This window comes from Rhinopithecus bieti, unplaced genomic scaffold (genome assembly GCF_001698545.2).
Source record: "Rhinopithecus bieti isolate Rb0 unplaced genomic scaffold, ASM169854v2 scaffold_12490, whole genome shotgun sequence".
Classification (NCBI taxonomy): domain Eukaryota; kingdom Metazoa; phylum Chordata; class Mammalia; order Primates; family Cercopithecidae; genus Rhinopithecus; species Rhinopithecus bieti.
In genome coordinates, this window is record NW_016807070.1 from 5,006 (window position 1) to 17,593 (window position 12,588).

The 12,588-nt window shown below is 38.0% G+C and overlaps 1 pseudogene; it reads left to right on the plus strand.

Moving 5' to 3' along the window:
- Positions 1-668: 668 nt before the first annotated feature.
- LOC108534645 (voltage-dependent anion-selective channel protein 1 pseudogene) lies at positions 669-1,517 on the plus strand (annotated as a pseudogene).
- The last annotated feature ends 11,071 nt before the right edge of the window (positions 1,518-12,588 follow it).

A 12,588-nucleotide genomic window follows, 5' to 3' on the forward strand; every position in this document is an offset into this window, starting at 1 on the left:
AGGACAGTCATGCCACATGGATTTCACTTTATTTTAAAGTCTCCCCTGATTTGAAAAGAATACTATAATAATCCTAAGGTTGAAGAACATCATTGACTTACAGATATCCACATGTATATTTTGTAGTAAAAAAACTGAAAAGTAATTTTCGTATGAAGTATGCAGTAATAAATTGGGATGATTTTCCAGATTAAACTAAATTAAATACTTCAAATGTAACGTTAAATGCTAATAATGCAATAAGAACACAGTCTACATATATAATAAATATCTCTATAAATATGAGCAATTTTCTATGATACTTTTTGCCTGCAGATTATAACATATAGTATTTTTCACATACACATATATTCTTCATTTTATTAAACGGGTTTTATTGGTGGTTTATATGCTTTGGCTCTGTATCCCCACCCAAATCTCATCTTGTAGCTCCCATAATTCCCACATGTTGTTGGAGGGAACTGGTGGGAGATTACTGAATGCTGGCGGTGGGTCTTTCCCGTGCTGTTCTCGCCACAGTCAATGGGTCTCATGAGATCTGATGGTTTTAAAAATGGGAGTTGGGCCCCGCCGCTGGCTCCGTTCCGCTTCCTGCCTCCGCTCCCTGCCTCCACGCCGCAGCGCCAGCCATAGCCGCCTAGCCTGCAGCCACCACCTCTGAGCATAAGATGGCTGTGCCACCCACATTTGCTGATCTTGGCAAATCTGCCAGGGATGTCTTCACCAAGGGCTATGGATTTGGTTTAATATAGCTTGATTTGAAAATAAAATATGAGAATGGATAGGTATTTACAAATCAGGCTCAGCCAACACTGAGACCACCAAAATGCCAGGCAGTCTGGAAACCAAGTACAGATGAACTGAGTAGGGCCTGACGTTTACGGAGAAATGGAACACCGACAATATACTAGACACCGAGGTTACCGTGGAAGATCAGCTTGCATGTGGACTGAAGCTGACCTTTGATTCAGCCTTCCCACCCAACACTGGGGGGAAAAATGCTAAAATCAAGACAGGGTACAAGCAGGAGCACATTAACCTGGACTGCAACATGGATTTCGACATTGCTGGGCCTTCCATCCGGGGTGCTCTGGTGCTGGGTTACAAGGGCTGACTGGCCAGCTACCAGATAAATTTTGAGACTGCAAAGTCTCGAGTGACCCAGAACAACTTTGCAGTTGGCTACTAGACTGATGAATTCCGGCTTCAGGCTGATGTGAATGACAGGACAGAGTTTGGCGGCCTCATTTACTAGAAGGTGAACAAGAAGTTGGAGACTGCTGTCAGTCTCACCTGGACAGTAGGAAACAGTAACACGCGCTTCGGAATAGCAGTCAAGTATTAGATTGACCCTGACGCTGCTTCTTGCTAAAGTGAACAACTCCAGCCTGATAGGTTTAGGATACACTCAGGTCCTAAAGCCAGGTATCCAGCTGACACTGTCAGCTCTTCTGGATGGCCAGGACGTCAATGCTGGTGGCCACAAGCTTGGTCTGGGACTGGAATTTCAAGCATAAATGAATACTGTACAATTGTTTGATTTTAAACTATTTTGCAGCGTAACTACCTTCAGAATTTAGTGTATCTTTTAATGTTGTATGTCTGGGATGCAAGTATTGCTAAATATGTTAGCCCTCCAGGATAAAGATGATTCAGCTTTAAGATGTTAGTCTTTCAGAGGTACAGAAGAAACTCATTTCCAAAAAAGGCCCTTTCAGTGGTAGACTTGGGGGAACTTGGCAGCCACTTTGAGATGCCAGGTTTCTTTTTTTGTCTAGAAATGGCTGCAAGTGGAAGCTGATAATATGTAGGCACTTTGTAAATTCATATTGAGTACATGAATGAAATTGTAATTTCCTGAGAATTGAACTTTGGCTTCCTAACCCTAATTGATGAGAGAGCTCATGACCTGTTCCCAGTCCAGTTCATCATTATCTCTTTTACACCAAAAGGTCTGCAGGGTGTGGTCACTCTTTCTTTTGTGCCATTTTGGGGTGGCGAGGGTGGATGTGATGAAGCCAATAATTCAGGACTTACTTCTTCCTGTGTTGCGTTTCTTAACCCTTGCACCAGAGTATGAAATAGCTTCCAGGAGCTCCAGCTATAAGCTTGGAAACGTCTGTGTGATTGTAATCACATGGTGACAACACTCAGAATCTCAATTGGACTTCTGTTATATTCTCACCACTCAATTTGTTTTTTAGCAGTCTAATGGGTACATTTTAGAGTCTTCCATTTTCTGTGGAATTAGAGCCTCCCCTTCAAATGCTGTAATTAATATCACTTAGACTCAAATAAAATATTGAAACCTAACAAAAAGAAAACAACAACAACAACAGGAGTTGACCTGCACAAGCTCTCTTTTTGCCTGCCACCATCCACGTAAGGTGTGACTTGCTCCTCCTTGCCTTCCACCATGATTGTGAGGCCTCATCAGCCATGTGGGACTGTAAGTCCAATAAACCTCTTTCTTTTATAAATTGCCCAGTCTCGGGTATGTCTTTATCAGCACAATGAAAATGGACTAATCCAGTGGTATAAAAGGTTAAGTGGTAGATCCAGAAAAATAACCTGTAATTTCTGATTCCAAATTATTTTTTTTCTAATGAGTCATTTTGTGCAACAGCAGGCAGTGGGGGTCTTATCAGGTAGCCACTTTTTTTTTTTTTTTTTTTAATCAGATACTGCATTATTGTAGACTTCCAGAGCACTTAGGAAACCACAAGTATAAATCTTTGTTGAATATACAGTTTTGGCAAGGACAAGCCAAATTTTCTTGAATAATTAAAACATAGCTAAGATAGGAACCAGTGTGATGGAACTTGGTTCTCCTTCATTTTTTCCTTATTCAATTCTTCATTCAATGATTGAATGGGGAGGGAGGTAAAATCACAAATAACCTGTCAGTCATAGCACTGTCGAGTTAGTTATTAAATATTTACAAAATGTAAGACTGTCAATGTACTGTGAGTTTCTTGAGGAATGGGAACAGATCTTGCTCACTATGTGTATATATATATATACTGTATATATACACACACTGTATATATATACACATATACACTGTATATATACATACTATATATACACACAGTATATATACATACTGTGTATATATATGCCTACAGCATATATATACATACTGTGTGTATATATTCTGTGTGTGTATATATATATTCTGTGTGCATATATGTATATACAAAACCTCACACAGAACTTCAAAACTAGTAGACACTCAATGATATTTACTGAATTAACAAACTAACTAAATTCAACTGCTATTTAAGTATTTAAAAAGTAGTAATGCAGTTTTATCATTTGATATGTGTTGCATGTCTTTCATCAAAGCAACATAAAATGCTCTATACAAATCTCCAGTTTGGGGCTGGGCACGGTGGTTCATGCCTATAATCCCAGAACTTTGGGAGGGCACAGCGGGATGATCTGTTGAGCTCAGGAGTTGGAGACCAGTAAGGCCAACGTAGTGAGACCTTGTGCCTACTATAAACAACAGCAAAATTTAGCTGGTGTGCGCCTGTAGTCCCAGCTACTTGGAAGGCTGAGGCGGGAGGATTGCTTGAGCTCGTGCCACTGCACTCCAGCTTGGGCGAGATCCTGTCTCAAAACCAAACCAAACCAAAACAAAAGGAAAGAACCCTCCAGCTTTTTAAAATTGTCACTTGCTAAAATTACTTCCCTAAGATATCCATCAAAAGATACAGAGCTAGAAAGAGCTGTGAATCCTGTCCAGAAATCATTAAAATGTGATATGGATTGGTCAAGGAAACTTTCCTGCTTTGGGTCAGTTTGAGAGCCTTTGCTTTGAAAGAAGTGCTGAGTATTGCTGCTGGAGAAGTGTGTAGAGGGCAGTTCAGAAAGATGGAATTGCCTGACCTAGGATTCCAAGACTATTTTAATAACATAAATACTCTGGTTCAGGTTAGAGCTGTCAGCTTTTAAAACACTAAAATTTCTACTCCACTTCTTGCTTTCATTCAATTGAGTTTTGTCCTAAACTTAGAGTAAACAGCCAAAGCTGTTTTACTTCTCAAAATTAGACACCAAGTGCATTCTTGCTAATTTTAAACCAGGGCATTTAAGGATAAGATATCATTTGGTAATCTCATTAATGCCTGCCTAGTTTTTGATGTAATCCTCAAACTGTTGACTATTGAGACTTACAGCTTGATGAGTCAAATTTTTGAAAATCGTATTAACCCACTGCTTTTTAAAATGTTTGCCTTTAGATAACAGCATTAAACAATTGGATTGGTGGCTATATGACTGTTTTGTTATTCAGTAATTACCATTTGGTCATAGTATCATTGACAGTGAAGATAAGGCATACTTCAATATTTTGCTTTTAAGTTATTTGTAGGAACAACTATGATGACTGTAGCGCCACAAATTTGTAATCACTTTATAGAGAAACACAGCATCTCTTCTTTGCAGTAAATAAAACAGCACAGACTCTGAAGATTAGAAAAAAATGTCAAATGAAGGGGAACAGCATATGATAATGTTAAGGTCCTTAGTGTTTGAGTGAAGGGATCTGAATTTTAGTCCCAGCCTTGTTACTAACTGGTTGTATGTCTTTGAGCAAGGCATTTTGATTCCCTGAGCTTACGTTTCCTTATTCATAAAGTTATATGCTCTATTTTCACGGTAAAAAGAATATAATATGAATGGCATAGGCAGGAAGGAGAAACGGAAATACATTAAAGAAGACAATATAAAAAGTAAAACAGCCTGCCATTACTCTTTCTTGTCTTGCATTTACACTTTAACAAAAGTATTAAGTTACCTTAATATTCCTAAGCAGTGAAATTATTATAGGTTAATTTAAACTCCGGAAGGCTAATTTTGCCAGTTTCATAGTCCTTATCTTGCCAAATAGCAGAATTTGTGACACCTTACTCTCAAGAACAAACCTACTGAATTTTATTATGGTTATCTATTCACAACTGATACCCTGTTCATGTTTGTTACAGGCACATTAGCATGATGTCATTAGTATACTATATGTTCAATCTGAATTTTATCTCAAACGCCATTAAAAATAGTTTTACAATGCATTCGGATATACAGAAAATTCAACGTATTTGATTTATTGTTACATTTTAAACAGACAAAAATGCCCTTATGGAAGGCTTATATAGAATAATAAATGCAGATATGAAGTACTGAATTACACATACCATATACCTCAAATCATCAGAGATAGCTCTAGAATTAGGCTATGCCCTGAGATATTGGAAGAATCCTGGAAACTGAGAAAAATGATAGCAGCTGCTGTCACTGATGGTGGCACCAAACCAAAGTGCGATGTCTAGAAGTATCAATCACAGATCCCTGAGCCCTGGTCCCTGTCTTTATCACCATCTTAAAAACCAGAGGGTAAAGATGTAAGACGGATAAGCAAAATACCATGAGAAAGTTTGAGTGGACAAGAGGAAGTGATTGAGGATCAGATAGACAGCAAGGGGATAGCAGCTGCCCACAGAATATAAGTAGGGAGAAATAGGGAGATTCCTCTTTCACCTATTCAAGAAACATCCCTTATGCACCTATTACGTGCCAGACACTACTGGGTGTTGTTAATACAAAAATGAATTTGATCTAACCGTGCTTATCACAGAGCTTCCTGTATGGCAAAGTGAAGCAGGGACACGTAAATCTTGAAACACATTATGGTAAGTGTTACACCGAAGAGATGTGCAAAGTGTGATTGGTAGCCCAGAAAAACGATCAACCTCCCCAGAGATTCAGGAAACTCTTCACCTAGGAATTATTATATATGTTGGGGCTTAGTAGAAGAATAAGTATTTTCTAGGTAAGGAAGAAAGTCAAAGTGAGTACAGGCAGAGAAAAGCACAGGCCAAAGAAAGGGACCCAAAAGACCACTGGGGCTAAAGGGACTAGGTATAACTTGCTCTGCTGCAGCTCTTGGGGTATGTTGTGGAGGCAGGATGTTAACAAAAAGTGGAAGTGAAGGGACTGGGAAAAGTAGACTGGAACCATGTGATGAAACTTCTCATCTGCATGTTAGAGTTTGGATCTTACCCCTCATGCAATAGAGAAGCAAATAGGATTTACAAAGGAGGGTTATATGATCAGAACTGTTTTCTTAGATTGCTGAACCTGGGGAAAGGGTGGAGGGTTATTTGGACAGGGAGGATTTACAACTTGAAGGAGAAAACAATTAGGAGACTGGATTACAACTGTCTAAGGAAGGTTTAAAAATCCAAATGCTTTTGAAAGCCTCAGAAATCATGCAAATTTAAAGCAGAACCCACCACACTCACCCTGCCCCAGGCATTACATTCAAATTTTTAATAAAGGAAACAAACTATGCTGGCCGAGAATGAATTAGGATGGAATTAGGTTTAGCTACCAGTTTTTTAGATCATATGTAGGAGAAAGGGTGATGACATTATAAATTATGGCATGGAGAAATGAGACAAAGGAGTAGATAAATTCCAGGTCTATTTGAGTGGTGAGTGAGACTGACTGTTCCTGCTACTTCTGAAGCACTAGGAAATCAGGATATTCACTAAAAATGCTTAACATGTGCTCATCGACTCAATCCACTCATGGCTAAGGAGAAGGCAAGAGAGAAATCTTTGCCCCTTATATACTGCCACTGAAACAAAGTTCTGCATAGATATAGTTATAAGTCAATGTGGTTTGGGTGTTTCTTTCTTTAACATATTGAAAATAGTTTGGGCCTAGCAATAAAGAAAATCACCTAGTCTTAGTCAGAAGCTGATTTATTAGTACAGTTATCTAATTTTGTAAGGCTGACAGTGGCTGAATTAAGCACCTGGGCAAAAATACAAAATAAACAACTATGGTATAGCAATGACAAGAGGCCACCATGACTATGTCATTAGAAGTGATTTTATTTTTTAAAAGAGATTTTCAATTACAACTCTATGATAATTTTATACAATTAATCCTCTTACTCTTGCAATTTATATCTAAATAGACATATTATCTACAACCATAGTGTGGCAGGAAAGGATGCAGACATGGTGTCTACTTAGACTTGGAGTGAGGGAAACATAAACGAGAAAGTACAGAGACTTGATTCTAAGGGTTGAATAATTTCTGGACAAAAGAGGAATTCTAATGGATAAGAATAATGGAGTGAATACCAGCAGTTATCTCAAAACCAAAGTGGAGCATTAATATGGCTTTTCACCACTTAAGCTAACCTGATCATAAATAATTACGGAGGTAATATGGATAAATATAATCTTAAAACTACTATCTGTGGTAAAAGCACCATATGTGATTCTGATAAATTTAAACACACCATTTAAGTGCATTTCCTGGTTTTAAAAATGGCTGCAATTTACATGTATTACTGGCATAAATATAGAATGCTTCATATATATTGGGTGATTAATGAATAAGTTAACTGAACAAGTAGCTAGAGAGCATAAAAGAAAGAACAGTAAATTTCACATCAGAAGACCAATATAATCTTCAGGGCTGAATGAGAAGTTAAGAGTCTTGGTCATATCACAGCTTAGCCATTTGCCGTGCAAGACATTTAACCTCTGTGTTCGGATCTTTCCTTTGTGAACAGAGATTAGGAAAGGCCAGATAGCAAAGCAAGAGTTCTGTCTAACAAAAAGTCTATCATTCAATGCCCTTACAGAAGAGAGAAAGTATGTCTGGCCTTGAAGAGGAACATGAATTTAGATGAAAAATTCAATTATCCTGAGCTAGAAATCCAAGTCTTGTATACATCTATATAATAATGAAAATAACTGTGCTATCAAAATTACATCAGTTTTATTTTTTTCCTGTGCCAAAGCAAAAACACACTTAATAACCAGGAGTCACACATTCAAAGCAGCCATGTTCTTTCAGGAGCCAAGCAAAAATCACAAATATGGGCCGGGTGTGGTGGCGCATGCTTGTAGTCCCAGCTACTCGGAAGGGTGAGGTGGAAGGATTACTTCAGCCAGGGAGGTTGAGCCTACAGTGAGCCCTGATCGCACCACTGCACTACAGCCTGGGCGACAGAGTGGGACCCAGTATCAAAAACAACAACAACAAGAAGAAAATAATAAACATGTAAACACCCTCAAATATAAAATAATATGACATGATGGGTCTATGGCTAATAGGAGAGTACATGTCTCCCAATAGCCTTCACAATCAATTATTGTTTTCCTAAACACTGCCTCTCAAAGCCCGTCTTTGTCTACATGTGGGCGGTGGGCCATAAGATTGTGACCCCCAGTCTTAAGCTGTCTATTATTAATAGCATTAAAGTGTCTTCTTTCATTTGGATATTGATGTCGCTTCTCACAAGTCAGTAAACTACCTTATCAATGATCAATTTCCTCCTCATCTTACCTGATGTATCAACAGCATTTAACCCAGTTGATCCCTTCCCCTCCTTGATAGCTTTCTTCATCTGACTTCCCTGGATACCACACACTCAGGTCTTCCTCTTACTTTTACAGCCATTCCTGAGTCCCCTTGACTAGTTTTTCCCCTTCTCCTAGATCTCCAAAAGTTGGAGTTCTCTAAGGTTTCCTCCCTTTTGTATCTACACACTCATTCTTTGCTGATAACCAGTCTCATGTCTTTAACAACCATATGCTGTCAACTACCAAGTTTATATCTCCAGCCAGGACCACTCTCCTGAACTCCAACTTCCTATATCCAACTGCCAGTCAGCATCTCCACATAGATGTCTAATTGACATCTTAAGATTAAGATGTCTAAAACTGAACTCCTGATCCATGTGCATTCTTACCAATCACAGTTGATAGCAACTATTCTTTCAGTTGTCAATGCCAAAAATCTTCTTGTCATCTTGACATCTCTATTTTTCTTAAATTTTACATTTTGGTATATTAAGACATCATCCTAAGTGTTTCCTAATAAATATAGAATCTGACTACTTTTCACCACCTTCATTGCTTCCATCCTTGTGCAAGCCACCATTCTCTCCTGAGGAGTAGTACAGTAAGTCTCTGCTTGCATCATTACCCCATATGTACTATTCTCAACAGCAACCACAGCAATCCTATTAAAACCCAAGTAAAAGGCCAGGCGTGGTGGCTCATGCCTGTAATTCCAGCACTTTGGGAGGCCGAGGCAAGTGGATCACCTGAGTTCAGGAGTGAGAGACTAGCCTGACCAACATGGAGAAACCCCATCTCTACTAAAAATGCAAAATTAGCTGGGCATGGTGGCACGCACTTGTAGTCCCAGCTACTTGGGAGGCTGAGGCAGGAGAATCAATTGAACCCGGGAGGTGGAGGTTGCAGTGAACCAAGACCGTGCCATTGCACTCCAGCCTTGGCAACAAGAGTGACAGTCAGTCTCAAAAAAAAAAAAAAAGAAAAAAGAAAAAAAGAAAAAGAAACCCAAGTAAAATTATTTCACGCCTGTAAGCAAAGGCCTGCCATGTCTCCATGTTTTACTCGGAATCAGGCCATTGTAGCTTCTTATAAGGTCTTTCCAAATATCTCCCTTGCCACCGCCATCTTCCCTATCATTTCCTCTTCTATCACTGCCCCTTAGTTCAAGTTGCTTTAGCCACACTGAACACCTTACCATTCCTTGAACATACCTGTAATGTTTTTATATAACTCTTAATTATTTCCTCTGCCAGGAAAATTATTCCCCTGGATATTTGCTTGACAAAATCCCTTACCACATTTAATGTGGGCTCCATATTCTACCCTCTCAATGAGCAAACCCTGACCACTTGCAAAACAGTCACAACCACACCACTGGCACTTCTAATCCCATTTATGGCGCACCACAAAGGTTATCAATTTCTAATAGTCTCTATACCTTGCACTCATTGTCACTTAACACAAAATTGATGATTTTTCTTTAACAAGAACTTTTATATATTTCTCAAGATAATTAATATATAAATATCTAAGTAAATCATGGATAGGTAATGGTGAGATTTATCTACAATTCATAAAAATAAATAAATCATGGATAACTTGCTGAGACTGATATACAATTAATCAGTCATCCGTTTACATTTTAACATTCTTAAAGCTTTCCTATTATAGAAAAAATTATTTTTTCCAGGTTTATAAAAAGTTTTCTCCTACTGTAAAATTGAGAATAAAGAACTGATGCAATTNCATTTTTTGTGTGTGGTGAGAACACTTAAAACCTGTCACCAGCAATTTTCAAGTATATTGTTATTAACTATAGGCACCATGATGCACAATAGATTTCTTGAACTTATTTTTTGTATCTAATTAAAATTTTGTGTCCTTTGACAAACATCTCCTCAATCCCCCAGCTCTCAAATGCTGGCAACCACCATTTCAGGTAGTTTTATTTGTTAAGAACATCTTACATGTAGATAATAGTTTATTTAGAGCTTATCAAGCAATATAAAAAAATGATCCCAGAAACCATAAAACAAGTTCTCTCCATGTTTTACCTAAGCTTTTGATGCTTAAAATTGAACAGATCAGCTACTGGAGGAAATATTATGGGTTTGTCTGACAGCTTCTGTTCACTGTCAAAATTCTGCCAACTAGTTGTTAGCACAGGCAAAAATTTGTCACTTAAGAGACTAATGCATTAAGCCTAAAAGTCAAATTGCTCATGAAAGGTAAGGTGACTGTTTTTAAGAACCAACAGCTATGTTTTTATTAGAGGTAAAGCTCTCATGATTATACGGCCACTTATATCAGAAATTCAGCCACTTTACCCTCAGTGAACAATTTATCTTCCAGACTGGATTCATTGTCTATGCAACTGATACAATTCCCTGGTTTAGAGCTTATTATCATGCTGCAAACTGAGTAACATATTTCCCCAGACATAAATGTCTACAGAGCTCCCCTTAACAAGAGTCAAGTGTCCTTTTCAACTTTGCTAAAACACTAAGATACCCTGAACAAGCTTAATTGAATTATTTTGTTTTACTAAAGTATGCAGAGTTGTTCAGTTTCTTCTTCTTCTTTTTTTTTTTCATAATAATCAGGACCTCAGGTACACATAAATGAATTCTCTGCTCCTTTTGAAGAAGGAGATCAAGAAAAAATTCCCCAAGTGCAAGATCAAAAAGAAAAAGCTTTCTTTGCTTACTTGAGCTATACATCTCTTAACGTTCCTGTAATGCTTTCTTAAATAATGAAAATAAGTCAAGATTAGGTAATTATGCATTTTTCCTTAGCTATTTTCCTAAGAGGACAAATTTATTAAAATTTCAATGTATTTTCAAGTTCTATTAAGTAGCATCTGCATGACACTATGGTTGACAATGCCTTTCAACTTCATTTGCATTTTGTCTTTACAATTCATTGAAAATTTGAAAGTAATGGTCAATCATTGGAAGCTTATGAGGTCCAGCACTGTGTTAGGTACTTCACCATATCACATCTCAGTAAGGTAGGTATCACTATATCTTAATTTTTAGATGCGGAACCTGAATATTTTCCTGTTGCATCATTTTTTTTTTTTTTGCATCTGATGTTTTTGAAAGGCAGAATAATCATCAGAACTAACTTTATTCAGTGCCTACGAGTGGTTGCACTATGAGGTGCTGCACTACGAACTTTATCTTATTGCTAATTTTCATTAAAGCCATGTAAGAAAGGTATTATTATACTTATTTTACAAATGAAGCTGAGCCCTGGTGAGATTCAATAAATTACCCCAAGTCACATAACAAGAACTGACAGAATCGGGATTCTAGGCTGCACTCTCCACCAAGCCATGCTGCCAAACACGGTGACCCCTTCTGCTTTTTCTTTCTTTTTTTTCCATTTTTGAGACAAGGGCAACTCTGTCACCCAGGTTGGAGTACAGTGGCACAATCACTGCTCACTGCAGCCTCAACCACCTGAGCTCAAGTGACACTCCCACCTTAGACTCCCCAGTACTTGGGACACAGGAGCATGCCACCACGCCCTGGTAATTTTTTATTCTTTTGTAGAGAAGGAGTCGCCCTATATTGCCCAGGCTGTTCTAAACTCCTGGGCTCAAGCGATCCTCCCACCTTCAGACTCCCAAAGTGGTGGGATTACTGGTGTGAGCCACTATGTCTAGCCTATGATGATCCTTCTTTGATCCTCTTCACTATCTTGATGCTTAGTAAATTCTAAATAATATCTTGAATTTTCCTAATATGATGTTACTTTTTTAAACAATCACAACTTTTTTTTTTTTAATCTAACAAGACACTATTTTCCAAGTAATTCACATGAAGTGAGCAAAGACTTGTTTGGATACTAATTTTATAGTGTAAATTGGTACAAGGAAAGTTGCTGTGACCTGTGGTTATACTTGTAAGTGTTGCCCTTGGGCTTGCAAAGTATTCTCCAGAGTCAAGCAAATGCTCATATAATTAAGCTACCCTTTCTGAGGTAATCACTTTTTAACCAACTATTTTTTATGCCAAGTACATTCCTTTGGGTAATAATGAGAGGTCTGGTATTATACCCTCATACTGTATAGTGTTTTAATTAAAAGAGGTGTCACTGAATACATAAACATTTTGTGTCCGTCAGAATCTATAATCATGCAAATGGAAAAGAGCTGGGAAAGAAAACACACATCTTTTCTGTTTATATTTCA